The sequence below is a fragment of the Antechinus flavipes genome, chromosome 4 (genome assembly GCF_016432865.1).
Source record: "Antechinus flavipes isolate AdamAnt ecotype Samford, QLD, Australia chromosome 4, AdamAnt_v2, whole genome shotgun sequence".
In the NCBI taxonomy this organism is placed as follows: domain Eukaryota; kingdom Metazoa; phylum Chordata; class Mammalia; order Dasyuromorphia; family Dasyuridae; genus Antechinus; species Antechinus flavipes.
In genome coordinates, this window is record NC_067401.1 from 235135450 (window position 1) to 235149802 (window position 14353).

Genomic DNA, 14353 nt, shown 5'->3' on the forward strand with positions numbered 1-14353 from the left:
TTTCTGGAGGCAGCCTTAGTTGCAGATGAAAGTAACGATCACTTCAAAACTCAGCCAGGTGATAAAAGTTCAGCTCTTTTATTATCTCCAATATAACCCCGTTAGTTTAGAGGCCTATCTCTCTGCTTGGTTCCAAGAGCTCCCTCCGAATGTCTCCAAATCCAAATGTTTGTCCTTCAGCCCAGCCAGCCAAGTGGAAAATGGAATGGATCTCTCTTGCCTCGGAGAGAGGGCTTCTGGCTCTCAATCTCCCAGAGTGCTCTGTGTCTGTCCCAGCATACTCCACGTCTGTCCCAGCATGCTCCTCTCCAATCTAATTCAGCTGAACTCGTAGCTTCTTTACTCTGAAAAACCTTCTTGACTGGCCCATTGAAGCTCTATTTATGCTCCTTCAAGAGAGAGGGATTGTGGGATGTGAGAAAGAGGGATTATGGGTTTCTTCCCAGAGTGCTCTCTGGCCTTAAGAGCTCCAAGGGAGGTGTGAATTCACAAAGTTACACAGTTAACTTTGTGAATCTCCCATACTTGTGAATTCCAATGACTAAAGGTATAAACACAAGCATTGTATAAATTAGTTCTACTTAGTGCCTTGTTTCAGGTTCTGACCCAAAACATCTCAATTTTAATGACTTAACAGTTTGTAAAGATTCCAACAAGTAGATATGGTGTTTAGTGCCTGAAAACTCCAGGAGAAATGCCAGGAGCAGAAAAGAGGTGCATATACATCTATCATAGATCTGACCAAAGCCTTTGATAATGTCATTTATGGGATCATATGGAAAATTATGTCAAATTTTTCTTGCCCAGAGAAGTTCAACAACATAGTACATCAATTTCATGATGGCATGCTTCCGCAAGTTTTGGACAATGGAAAATGCTCTCAAGCTTTTCCAGTCACCAATGGTATGGAACAAAGTTCTGGGCTTTCTCTCATGCTTTTTAGCATGCTGTTGTCAGACTTATTGTCAAACACTTTCAATGAGGACAAAAATGGAATCAAAGTGAGCTACCACATTGATGCTAAATTCTTCAATTTGAAAAGACTACAATCCAAAACTAAAATGAAGAGAATGTTAGTGCATGGGGTTTTTGTTTGCGAATGATTGTGCACTCAATTCTAAAGCTGAAATGCAGCCAAGTGTGGATCAATTCTCTGCGGCTTGTACTAATTTTCACCTAACAATTACCACCAAGAAAACACAGGTTCTACTATTGGCCAGCATTACATCATTTATATGTGGAGCCATCAGTTGCAGCAAATGATGAAATTTTGAATGCTGTGGGTTCATTGTCTTTATAGTATACTTTCCAGGATGTACACATTGATAATGAGATTGACATATATTGCCAGAACTAACTCAGTGTTTGGGAGGCTCTGAAGGGAAGGATGGGAAAAGAGAGGTATTAGACTGACTACCAAATTGAAAGTCTACAAAACCATTGTACTGGCTTGTTTGTTGTATGCCTGTGAAACCTGGACTATCTAAGTAGAATCATTCCAGGAAACTGAATCACTTCCATTCGAATTGTCTTTGGAAGATTCTGAAGATCACCTGGCATAATAGGATACCAGGCACTGAGCTCCTTTCTAAAACTAAACTGACAAACATTCTAAACTGCAGAGAACACAATTCCATTGGACTGTCCACATTGCTTGAATGCCAAATGTACACTTACTAAAAGATTATTTTTTGGAGAACTCATAAAGGGCAAGAACTCACAAGATGTCAGAAAAAAGTTATACAAGGACACTGTCAAGGTCTCTCTTAAGAACTTTAGAATAGATTGTGTGGTGTTCTCTTCTTTAAAATCTAATGGTTCTCTCTGGGAGCAGGTTTCTTGGGGAGGTTTTCTGGAGGCAGCCTTAGTTTCAGTTCAGAGTAATAATTACTCCAAATACAGCAAGCTGATAAAATCCAAACATTTATTTCTCATCTCCTTCCTTGGGCCCAGTTAGCTTTCTTAGAGGCCTAGCTCTCTGTTTGCTTCCAAGAGCTTTTGCCCCTAATCTTTTGCCTCTGCCAGCTATGGCTTCTCTTCTTCCAAATGTCTCCAGCCAGCACCAAGGTAAAAGTTGGAATGAATCTGTCTTACCTCGGAGAGAGGGCTTCTGGCTCTCAATCTCCCAGAGTGCTCTGTATCTCTCCCAGAGTGTCCTTTGGCCCTGGGAGCTTCTTGCTTTTATGTGCTCTCTAAAGGTGAGAACACAAGCATTGTTTCTATCAGTTCCACTTAGTATCTTGTTTCAAGTTCTGGCCCATAACATTTCCTTGTAAGATCATATCAATTATACTGAACCATGCTAAATTAGATGATTATTGTCTCTATCAATTCTAATGACTTAACAGCTTGTAAGGATTCTAACAGGTTGTATGACATGGGAGACCAGGGCACAGAACCACTCATATGGCATGCCCTCATCAGAAAAGGTTAAAAAAAAGAAGAAACATGAGATGGGCAAACTTAAGAGTCCCAAATGTTCAAAGGAACTATTTGTGTCCTACCTTTAGCGGAAAAATGCAAGCTCATAGTGATCTTATCTGCCACAGCTAGACATACTGTAATCAATTCTAACATAGTAATGTTATTTTGTTCCTCTTCAAAAATAAAGGACACCAACCAACCAATCTTTTATTTATTTTTTATTTATCCTATATGTAGCTTGTTTTATATGTGCTTTTTCCCCTATATTTTCTCCCCCATCAGACTATAAGCAGAAAATGTCTTTTTTTTTTTCTTTTGTATCCCCAGTGCTGAGCAGAATGACTGTCACATACTTACTAACTGTTTACTGAATGAATTAATTAATTTAATAAATGCTTTCTGTCAAAAAAATGTGATTATGAGCTGTTTGAGTGCAAGGTCTGTTTTCATCTTTGTATTCTTCAATGTGTTGTCATCTTTTTAGGAGCATATCAGTGTGTGTAATTATTGATCTGTTATTTTTTCACTCATGAACTCCCTGTGTGGAAACTCTTAACAATGCAGATTTATTGTGATTGATTGCTTCCTGGGCAAATGAAAATTTGCAACTTGCCTTTGATCACCTAACTAGTATTTGACAAAAGTTTGATTTGAACACATCAAAAACTGTCCAAATCCAGAATTTTCCCCAGTAAGCCATGTCACTCCTTGCCTTCCAAATGGAGGTTTTAAAAGTCTGTGGAATAAACTAAAAAATCTATCTTACTCTAAATGCTGAAATGTTTATTTCAGTAGGGCAAATACGTCATGCTTTCTGAAACAAGAAAGAAGATTTTATGTAGATTTTGAGTACAGAATTAAGCATTCTGATTAATTTCAAGAAAGTAGAAATTAACCAGAATTTTAAAATTAATTGGATTTGGACAGTTTTTGATGTGTTCAAATCAAACTTTTGTCAAATACTAGTTAGGTGATCAAAGGCAAGTTGCTAATTTTAATTGCATGGTATAAAGATGAAGGCAGAGTAAGGGGAAAAAAATAATGAAACATCTTTCTCTGATATTTTAAAAACAGAGTAGATTGCTAGATTTAGTCACAAAAAATTCATTTTTTCACATCTATCCAGGCTGATTCTATCACAAAATCACCTAGGATTAGTTAAATATAACTTGTGGAATGTATGTAAAGTCAGGCAGTTTCATTTGACTCTCTCTTCATTATTTATATAATGCTTCTGAGTAGAGGGGGAAAAAAAAAGGTATATTTTACCATATTACATGTTGCGACTTCTTATAAATGAATTTGTGGATAAAATAAATGTCATTTGCATGAAAGGTGGTCGTGATTTGAATTATGGAATTGTTTTAAAATGCAAATCCCAAGTGATAAGATTTAGTCATCCAAATGAATGCAGTTACCTGAAAGTAGAACTTCTGGAATGAAGCATTCATTTAAATGCAAAGGACAAACTTGGTTTAGGGACCAGGGAACAGACTGCTCTTCATGCTGTCATGATGTTTACAGAGTGTTTCTTTAAAACTCGGTAGCATCTGTTGAGTGCTTAGGAAGCTTTTTGGAGCTTTCCCAAGCATTAAAATTGAAGAATTGTAAAAGATTGTATTTTTATATAAGATTTTAGCAACATGTGTTCAGATATATGAGTTTTTTGGTGTATTGCATACAGATGTTTGTCCATAAAGGTAGTGTATGTTATTTGGTTCAATAAAATTATGATATTCAGTCACATTTGTATATAAATTACATACATGACAAACTAGATCATAAAAGGAGTTGTTGAAAAGTAGATTTTTCACAATAGATTTTGAGACTTATAAATCCAAGAACTTCCTATGGTACATGAAAATATTAAGATAGGAATCCCGGGGATGTTCATAACTACATTCTTTTCATAAATTTTCATTTGCAGAAATACAAATTGATATAATGTGTTTGTTCAGCATTCACTCTGTGTAAGGCACATAGACATGGCACTAGATGTAGAAGATCTAAAAGAAAAAGATAAATAAATAAGTTTCTGCTTTCAAGGATGTTACATTCTATGAAACAGTATCTACACATACATGTCAATATAAAATAATTTTGGAAAGAAGTTAACACTTGCAAAATATTTGTCAAAACTGATTGAAAATAAATATGTAAATGAATGAAGGCAAAAGAATTTAAACTGTCTACTATGTGGCCAGCACTGTGTTAAATACAAGGAACACAAGTAAAAAATTAATAATGTCCTTACCTTCAAGAAGCTCATATTTTAATTGGAGAAAATGTCATGTAAAAGAAAGTTCATCTATAAAGTAGAAAGAAATTCCCAGAAGTTCATAGGTTATATCAGCAAATCAGAGGAAAGGTTTGGGAATCTGCAGAGATAAGGTAGAAAAGAAAAAGTAAGTTAATGAATGCAGAATTTAATAAGTCCTTATTATATGCAAAGCATATTTCTAAGTTCAGAGGATAAAATAAAACAAAGCACAACTGGTCCAGCTCTCAAGGAGCTTACATTTTAATGAAAGCAAGAGTTTTTAACCAAGTTTTATTAGTTTATTTTTTTTTTCTGTTTGTTTGTTTTTTTGTGTGTTTTGTTTTTTAGTATTTTTATCATTACCTTTTAATGTCATCGGTTTCCTTTGTAATCCTGTATATTTTATTTTATCTATTGCAAAATATTATTCTCAGAATGAGTCGATAGGCTTCCCAAAACTGCCAAAGTGTCCCATGATAGATTAAGAATCTCTGGTGAAGTGGCATGAATAATCAAAAAGTATAGATACTAGATAGATATAGATATAGAGAGATACACATTTATCTGTCTAATTCTAATAAACTTATCTTTAATTAAAAAAACTGGAATTTATGCAAGCATTTGTTCAATGCACTATATAAAAAATGATTTTTTTAACCCAATAGTTTTCATTATCTTTGAAACAAATAAATCCAAATAAATCCTGTACTGAGCACATTAGCTAATATATCTATTTTAATGGTCTCTTTGAAACCATTAATGTTCCTTTTTTTTTTTTTGCTATCCAGAAAAAAATGATAAAACCATGAAAAGATCTTTTAAGAAACAATATTTCACAACAATCCATTTCAAAAGTTTTTTTTTTTTTTAAGTTTTAGCAGAATAAAATGTTAGTATGAAATAGTGGAATGCTGAAAAAATTGACCTTAAAATCAAAGCTTTTTCAAAAAATGTTCATTTTTAAATAAGTGAAATTTTATTAGTTTTTATGATTATTTATTTTTTAATAATTTACTAATCCACTTGTTAAGTGGATAAGGAAGACTCATTTTCTTACTAAAATATAACATTACATAATTGTCAGAGGATATTTTTAGTTTAAAAACATGGCATGTAAAGTTGCACCTATTTAATATGACTATGATAATATAAATATAATTGTAACTTTTTAATTTTGTATAAATTAATCTCCACAAAATCCAAAGACAATTCTGTTTATTTTGTCTTTTGTTTCACACTTTTTAAACTATATTCAGACCATTTCATATAATATTTCAAGTTAGAAAAAAAAATTCTGATGGGTTTATATTTAATATTTAAAATTCTTATTTTGCCCAATATCATCATATTATATTATTATTAAATATATTAAATATATTTAGAAAATATTAAATATATTGAAGAAATATTATTAAATATTTTAAATATATTAAAGAAAAAAGAATGCTATGCATTTTCAAATAATAATGATTTGGGGCACAGTGTTGATTTTTCCATTGCAGCAAAGAATGTTACTCTCCTTACACACATACATTAGTAGAGATTTTGTATGTATATCTATATCTATATCTATATCTATCTATCTATATATATATATATATATCCCATTGAATTCTCTTAAAATAAATGATAACAAAGATATATGAAACTTTTACATATAACTGACTAGAGACTTCTTTATAATTATCAAATGGTCAGTAGGAACAATTTGTTGTTTTGTCATTTCAGTAATGTCCAACTCTAATTTTACTGATAAAGAAACTAAAACAATAAGGGTTAAGTGACTTGCCCAGGGTCACACAACTAGTAAGTATCTGAGGCCAGATTTGAATTCAGGGAAATGTGTCTTCCTCCAGTCCTAGTACTCTATCCACTTAACCTGCCCATGAGGATAATATAAGATATAAATTAATTACAGGACTTAGAATATTTTTTGAATGAGGTTTTAAAATGGAATAATTTTCATTAATATTTCTTTGTTCTCCCTATTATTTTCACAATGTCTGTTCTTTTCCTGTTGTCAAAATCTGCTTATAAGAAAAAAAAAAACAAGTTTTGTATTATGGACTCTAAAAATGCCTATTTAAAATATTATGATGTAATGAAGCATGAACAAAATCAGAATGTATAAGGGAATTGCATGTGAATAATTTGACTTATGGAAACATTGAATAGTTATCTTTAAATATTTAAGTGATGAACATGATAATAAGACTTAATTACTTTTTTCCTTTAAAAACATGGATGTAAAATATTAATCAGTGGTTTAAAATGCTTCCTAGTTTTCTAAAGTTTTTTTTGAAAAATGCCTAAACCCAAAATGAATGTGGATCACAACATAGTATTTTCACTTTTTTTGTTGTTGTTTTCTTTCTTATTTTTTTTCCTTCTTGATCTGATTTTTTTTGTAGAAAAATTGCACATATTAAAATAGATTTCTTACTATCTAGAGGAGGAGATGGGGCAAGAGAGGAAGAAAATTTGGGGGCACAAAGTTTTGCAGTGAATGTTGAAAACTATCTTCGCATGTATTTTGAAAACAAAAAGCTATTTGTATAAATAACTAAACTCATAGGATCATGAGTTCTATTTGATTAGTTTGCTGGGGAAAAAACACAATAAAATTAGTCTAGATACTAATTACCAATTACTTAATTTGTATATGGTTGGATGGGAAGAGCTTTGACCTAATTTTGCTAGTTACTATCATTATGACCTAGGTGCATTAGTTAATATCTTTAGAATACTACTTTCTCACTTATAAATGGAGTGTATTGAACCACATGCCTTTTTAGACTCTGCCACTTCTAAATTGGTACTCAGGTGAGATAGGAGTCTACTATCTCCTAATATGACTTAACCTAAACAAAGAAGCTTCTAAGATACTAGAAGTACTAAGCCCAATAAATATTTGAAAACACTACTTGTTACAAATTATAATCTTCTCCAAATATTCAGTATCCCTTAGGCATAAGAGCTTCATATCTGCACAAATCATCATTTCTCAAAGGACCATCATGAAATCTTTTGCTATCACTTTACACCTTCTTTTGTAGTAACTGGCAATATTCTATATGCAGGAATGTCAAAAAAGGAATGTTATAGAGATTGTAAAGTTTCTTCTGCTCCTTTTTAAAAAAAGAAATATATAAAAGAATGTGAGATGAGATTTCACAAAGTTTGGGAAAGATCTAGTGTTGCCCAAGAAGGAAATTTTTTTCTACAAAAAGATTTTATCCCATATTGTTAAATTAATAAAGAAAGTAGAATAAGGCAACCTTATTTTATATATCTAACAGAGTATTGAAATTAAATATTATTTTGATACAGAAGTGATATTCAATAATGCATAGTATTGGGTTCATAAGACACTCACTAAATTCGAGGATATTTCATAAATCAGTTAGTACAACTATATCAACCATTTATAAAACTAATATTTTAAAATATTTTCTCTAGTTACCAATTTTTTTTTTCTGAAAAAAGAAAAAAAAAGCTGCCAGGATGAAGAACATACATATAGGGTAAACTTTCATTTTAGTAAATGATGTAAGGAACTTATTTGTTTTAAAGGAATATCAGATTCAGGTTTTCTAAATGGTTAGAATGGTATTCTGGATATCTGGAAAATCTGGCTTTGTTCCTGCCCCAAAATATTAGCAGTGTGACTATGAGCAAATGACTGAAACTCCTAAGGCTTGTTATATCTCTATGATTTTAAGTTTTAGAGAAGAGTTGATGTGATGAATGGGATGACTAAATATGTAGAATCCCAAGCATATGAACTCACAGAAAAAAATAAGAGAAAAGGAAAAGAATGAAGGAAGGAAGGAACAAAGGGAAGAAGGAAGGAGGAAGTGAAGGAAAGAAGGAAGAAAAGAGGGGAGGATAAGAGGAAGGAATTTATTTTTTCCCAAGAAAATTAACTGGAAAGAAAGATGAATCAGAAATATTTAATGTGTAATCTTGAAAAGGGATCTCTTGAAGCAAAATTCAAATTAGGTACCTAAGATTATTTTGTGTTGACTCTAATAATATTTGCATAACGAATAATCAACTTTAGCTATCTCCATGAAATATCTATCTTTTCTCTTCCCCAAAGATATCTCTTCTTATTTATGTGTAGTCAATGAAATTAGATTGAACATAAATCAACCTAGAGACATGTAATATTTCTTTTTTAATAAGAAATGTACTGTTTTAATTTTTCTTGTGAATATGCTCTTCTCCTAGCTTTTCCATCTGTCTCCCAGCAAATGTTTTGTACATATATATATGTGTGTGTGTGTGTGTGTGTGTGTGTGTGTGTATACACACAAAAATTTTTCTGCAATTTATAGTATTCCTTAGATTTGATAGAATAACATTCTCAAATGTTAATAAAACTAACAAAATATCACTTATAGATGATATGTAACATCCAGTTACATTGCATATGAATTGAATCTTAGGATTATCAAAATAAAGTCTTTTGATGATTTACATTTTATGGATTTAGAGAGGGAATATTTTTGCCATGAAGTAATACTATTTCTAGAAAGGTCTTGATATCTTGATTCAGCAGAATCCAATTAATTTTTTCCTTCATAATGTGAGATATAAGCTCTATCTCCCACCTCTAGACAAAAAGATGATGGATACAAGTGCAGAATGTGAATGAAATATATATTTTTTGAATGAAATAAATGGAGGATTTTTTGTTGCTTGACAATTCATATCCATCAGAATATTTTTTTGTTTCTTTTTTTTATTTTGGGGGAGTTGGGGAAGATCAATGAGTTTGGATAGAAGGAAACAGTTTTTAGTTCATTGAAATAGATAGTAGATTTATTTGACAATGAGAGAGTATGAGAAGATTTACTTAAAGTGCTAATTATTGATCAAATTATATATTTCCTTAGTTAATAATTCAATTAATTAACAGGGTAGTAATTTGTTTCTGATTAGTTTAAAGAAAGCAATGGGATAAGTCAAGTGTGTATTGGTATAGTTTCTAAAACAATATCAGGTGTCACATACACAATGGTAAGAACAATATTAACAAGCAACACTAAAATGCAGCTGAAGTTTAATTATTTGTAATAACCAATCATAGTCCTAACAGAAAGATAATGAAACATATCTGTCATTTTAGTAGAAATAACAATGTTCACATGAGTGGAATGTTGAATATGTTATATTTGGTCTTCATATTTCTTAGCTTCCTTATAAAGAAGAATTTTATGATTTGAGGTAAAAACAAAAAAAAATATCATTTAAATTGTTATATATGATTTCATAAGTTTGATTCTGAATATTTAAATATATTTCCTATACTTCTAAATCCCTGATTTTTTTTGCCCTAAATAGCATTGTTTGTGTGTGTGTGTGTGTGTAATTGCTTCAAAATCTCAAGGATGAATTTCATAAGTATGATAATGATAATTTCACATGTTTGAGTACTTCCTTTCCCAGTACAGATTGAAACTTCTTATAATTTGGTATACTCTGAGAAATGAAAAGACAGATATATCATGATTCTGATGATAATTCTCTCCAAACTTAGCCTGGCTTGTTGTCAGGCCAGATACAAAATTTATCTCTGTCCTAATACTTTTTTTTAATAACTTTTTATTGATAGAATGCATGCCAGGGTAATTTTTTTACAGCATTATCCCTTGCATTCACTTCTGTTCCGATTTTTCCCCTCCCTCCCTCTACCCCTTCCCCCAGATGGCAAGCAGTCCTTTACATGTTGAATGGGTTGCAGTATATCCTAGATACAATATATGTGTGCAGAACCGAACAGTTTTCTTGTTGCACAGGGAGAATTGAATTCAGAAGGTATAAATAACCCGGGAAGAAAAACAAAAATGCAAGCAGTTTATATTCATTTCCCAGTGTTCTTTCTCTGGGTGTAGCTGCTTCTGTCCATCTTTGATCAATTAAGGCTCTCTTTATCGAAGAGATCCACTTCCATCAGAATTCTGTCCCAATACTTAAAGGCTTTCTAGGTCACAGTCTTCCTGGACTTGAGCTCTGCCAATATTGCCTTTGAATTTCAGAATCATCTCCACTCTTTGATGAAAAAAAAAAAAAAGCAGGGGAAACTTTTACCTATATATGGATAATAATTATCCCAACACTAAATGGGATAAGATAATCATCTTGACTACATCCCTTTCATCCATCATTCTGGGGAAACTAACAAATCAGGCAAGTTAAGAAATATTACCAGTTTTGATGACCTTTCCTTAAGTCTGTCTATCATAGCCCTGTCAATATCTCTTCTGTGATTAAACATTTCTTAACTAAGATCAACAAATTTTATTTTAAACTATTTTATGAAGAAAATAAATCTAGATTATTTCAAGAAAAATTCACAGTGAATATTTCCCAATTATCTCTCCCCTCAAAAAAATCATCCAAATTTCCTTATTATCATGTATTGCAATGCCCTCATACTAATCCCTCAAGCTGAAAACTTTGGTGTGATCCTTGACTCCTCATTATCTCTCATTACTTATATTCAACATATGGCAAGGCCTTTGATTTCACATCTGTACTATCTCTTGAATATGCCTTCTTCCTCTTCTCACATTGACACTTCTCTAGTGTAGGATCTCATTACCTCATACATGTAGTATTGTAATGCCTTGCCTTTGTAACTGCCTATTTCAAATCTCTCCCTCAAATCTCCATGAAAATGATCTTCCAAAGCATAGGTTTTACCATGCTACAGATCTATTCAATAAACATCAGGTGCTCCCTATTGTCTATTGCATTATATGCAAAATTCTCTGAGTGGACTCCAAAACCTTTGATAATTTACTTCTGTCCTAAGTTTCTAATCTTCTTGTAGGTTATTCTTCACAATGTACTATGATAAACTAGCTTTCTAACTATTCTAAGGAAAAGACATTTAATATCTTAGCTATATGCATATTTCTCTTGCAGTCCCTCATGGGTGGAATACTTTTCATTTCTGATATAATTGAAAATTATTGTGATTTCAGATGAGAGAAATTATCATTAATGAGCAACAATCTGGGAAGATTTAGCTTTTTAAATTTTATCTTTATTTCAAAATGTTAGCTTCTGGAAGGTTGAGCTAAACTTCTCCTTTATCCAGACCTCACCAAGGTAGGAAAATCTTTATGTTCTGCTGAAATTTGGCATGTTGATAAATTCTTTGAATAGATTGCCCATAGATTGCTGGGGTAACATAAGTAATTGACATAAAACAAATTCAGGTCTAGCCCCTCATTGTAATTATTCATTCAATTCTTAATTGTTAGCCAAAATTAATTGTCCTCCTTAAGAACATTCTTCCACTAGGTATATAAATTGTGTGCAGACTCATCATGATGATCTTTGTTCTAAGAAAAAGACAGCCAGACATGAGTTTTATTAATAAAATGTACTAGTATTATTGATAAAAATGATTAAATTACCCAGAAGTTATGTCTTGCAAAACTTTTTTTTTTAAATGCCACATGAGAAAGATCAAAAAACAAGCTCAGAGAAAGACAAGGAAGTCAAAAGGACTACATTCAAAGCTTGAAAGAAAACTGTGACTTGATTAATGGAGTGGAAGGGGGAGAGAAATTCCTGGAAAAGCTCAAAAAGGATTTAAAAAATCAAATAAGGTAGCTAAAGGAAAAATAGGGGAAATGAATGAATGATGCAAACAAATATGAAAAATCTCAAAAACTTCTTAAAGAAAACAACAACAAAAAATACCGGGGTGGGGGGGAATCTTTAAAAATAATTGGCCAAATAGCAGAAGAGACACAATAATCCACCGAAGAGGAAAAACTATTTTAAAAAGCAGAATTGGCCAAATGGAAAAGGAGGTACAAAAACTCAATAAAAATAATTCCCTAAGAAATTAGAGGGACAGCTGGGTGGCACAGTGGATAGAGCACTAGTCCTAAAGTTAGGGGGACTTCAGTTCAAATCTGGTCTCAGATACTTAATGCTTCCTAGCTGTGTGACCCTGTGCAAGCCACTTAACTCCAATTGTCTTAGGAAAAAGAAAAGAAAAGAAAAGAAAAGAAAAGAAAAGAAAAGAAAAGAAAAGAAAAGAAAAGAAAAGAAAAGAAAAGAAAAGAAGAAAAGAAAAGAAAAGAAAAGAAAGAAAAAAAGAAAGAAATTAGAAATAGGAAATGGAAATCAATGACTTCATGAGAAATTAAGAAACTGTAGAATGAAATTTTAAAGAATGAATGGAAGAAACTGTGAAATACATTATTTCAAAAATACTCAGACAATAACAGTTCTTTTTCTAAATTGGATAGCATGTTGTTATTTGTCCTTCATTCTCAAAGAGGACCATTACATCAGGGAGATGATGAGATGACATGCAAATGAATTGGTTTTAAATGAGGAAAGCTGTGCAAGGTAATCTGCCTCACTTTCCCCTCCAGAGCCATAGAGGTCCAGTGGCAAGATATAGATCAAGATAATTGGAGATGGCCCTGGATAAATGGGAGATCTTGCCTGTAAGAGGCTGAAACTTTGAATAAGTGCACTTGAATTAGACAACAGAGCACTTAAGGCTAATTACCTATTGGCCAATGACTGTATTAGCATATGTTTGGAATTGTTCTTCTCACAGTTAATGCTGGCTCAATGTTTATGGTTAAAAGAATTGTAGGCAAGGATTAGAGGATGGGGTGACAGAGACCAGAGAACTTCACTTGGCCGCAGGAGGAGGAGGAGAGAGATTGGTGACATTGGACTCGAGAATTTAGGAGTCTAATGGCAGTTTTGTCTGAATGTTGTTAATATTGATATATTAATATAATAATAATGCTCATGGGTATACTGAGTCAATACAATTGTGTGTGTGTGTGTATATAAAAATTAAATTACTTATTCCATTTTATATCAATCAAACTACCAAAAATATTTTATACAGCTAAAATAAATTCATTTGCAAGTACAAAATGTCCAGAATAACAAACAAATTCAACATAAAAATGCAAAGGAAGGTAAATTACTTGTATCAGATCTCAAACTGCATTAGAAATCAATAATCACCAAAACTATGGTACTGACTAAGAAATAGAGTGGTCAATCAGTGGAATAGATTACATACACATTACACAATAGAAGACCATAATATTTTATCAATTTACAGTATTTTTATCTTGAGATTATAATTCTCAAGTTTCACAACAATGTTCTTTGAGGTTTTCCTGTGGATCTCTTTCTAAAAGTGATTGATGGATTATTTCAATGAATATTTCCCCCTTCGTTTCTATATAGTGGAGCAGTTTTCTTTAATTTTCTGTTAAAGAATGCTATCCAATGATTTCAGAAAGGCTTGGAGAGACTTACATAAACTTACATGAACAAAGAGTGAAGTGAGCAGGACCAGGAGATAATTATATACTTCAACAATGATACTATATGGGATGTATTCTGATGGAAGTGGATAACTTCAGCAATGAGATGAACCAAATCAGTTCCAATAAAGCAGTAATGACTTCAACCAGCTATCCCCAGTGAAAGAACTCTGGGAGATGACTATGAACTATTACATAGAATTCCTAATCCCTCTATTTTTGTCCACCTGTACTTTTCATTTTCTTCACAGGCCAATTGTACACTATTTCAAAGTCCAATTCTTTTTGTACAGCAAAATAACTGTTTGGACATGTATATTAATATTGTATTTAATTT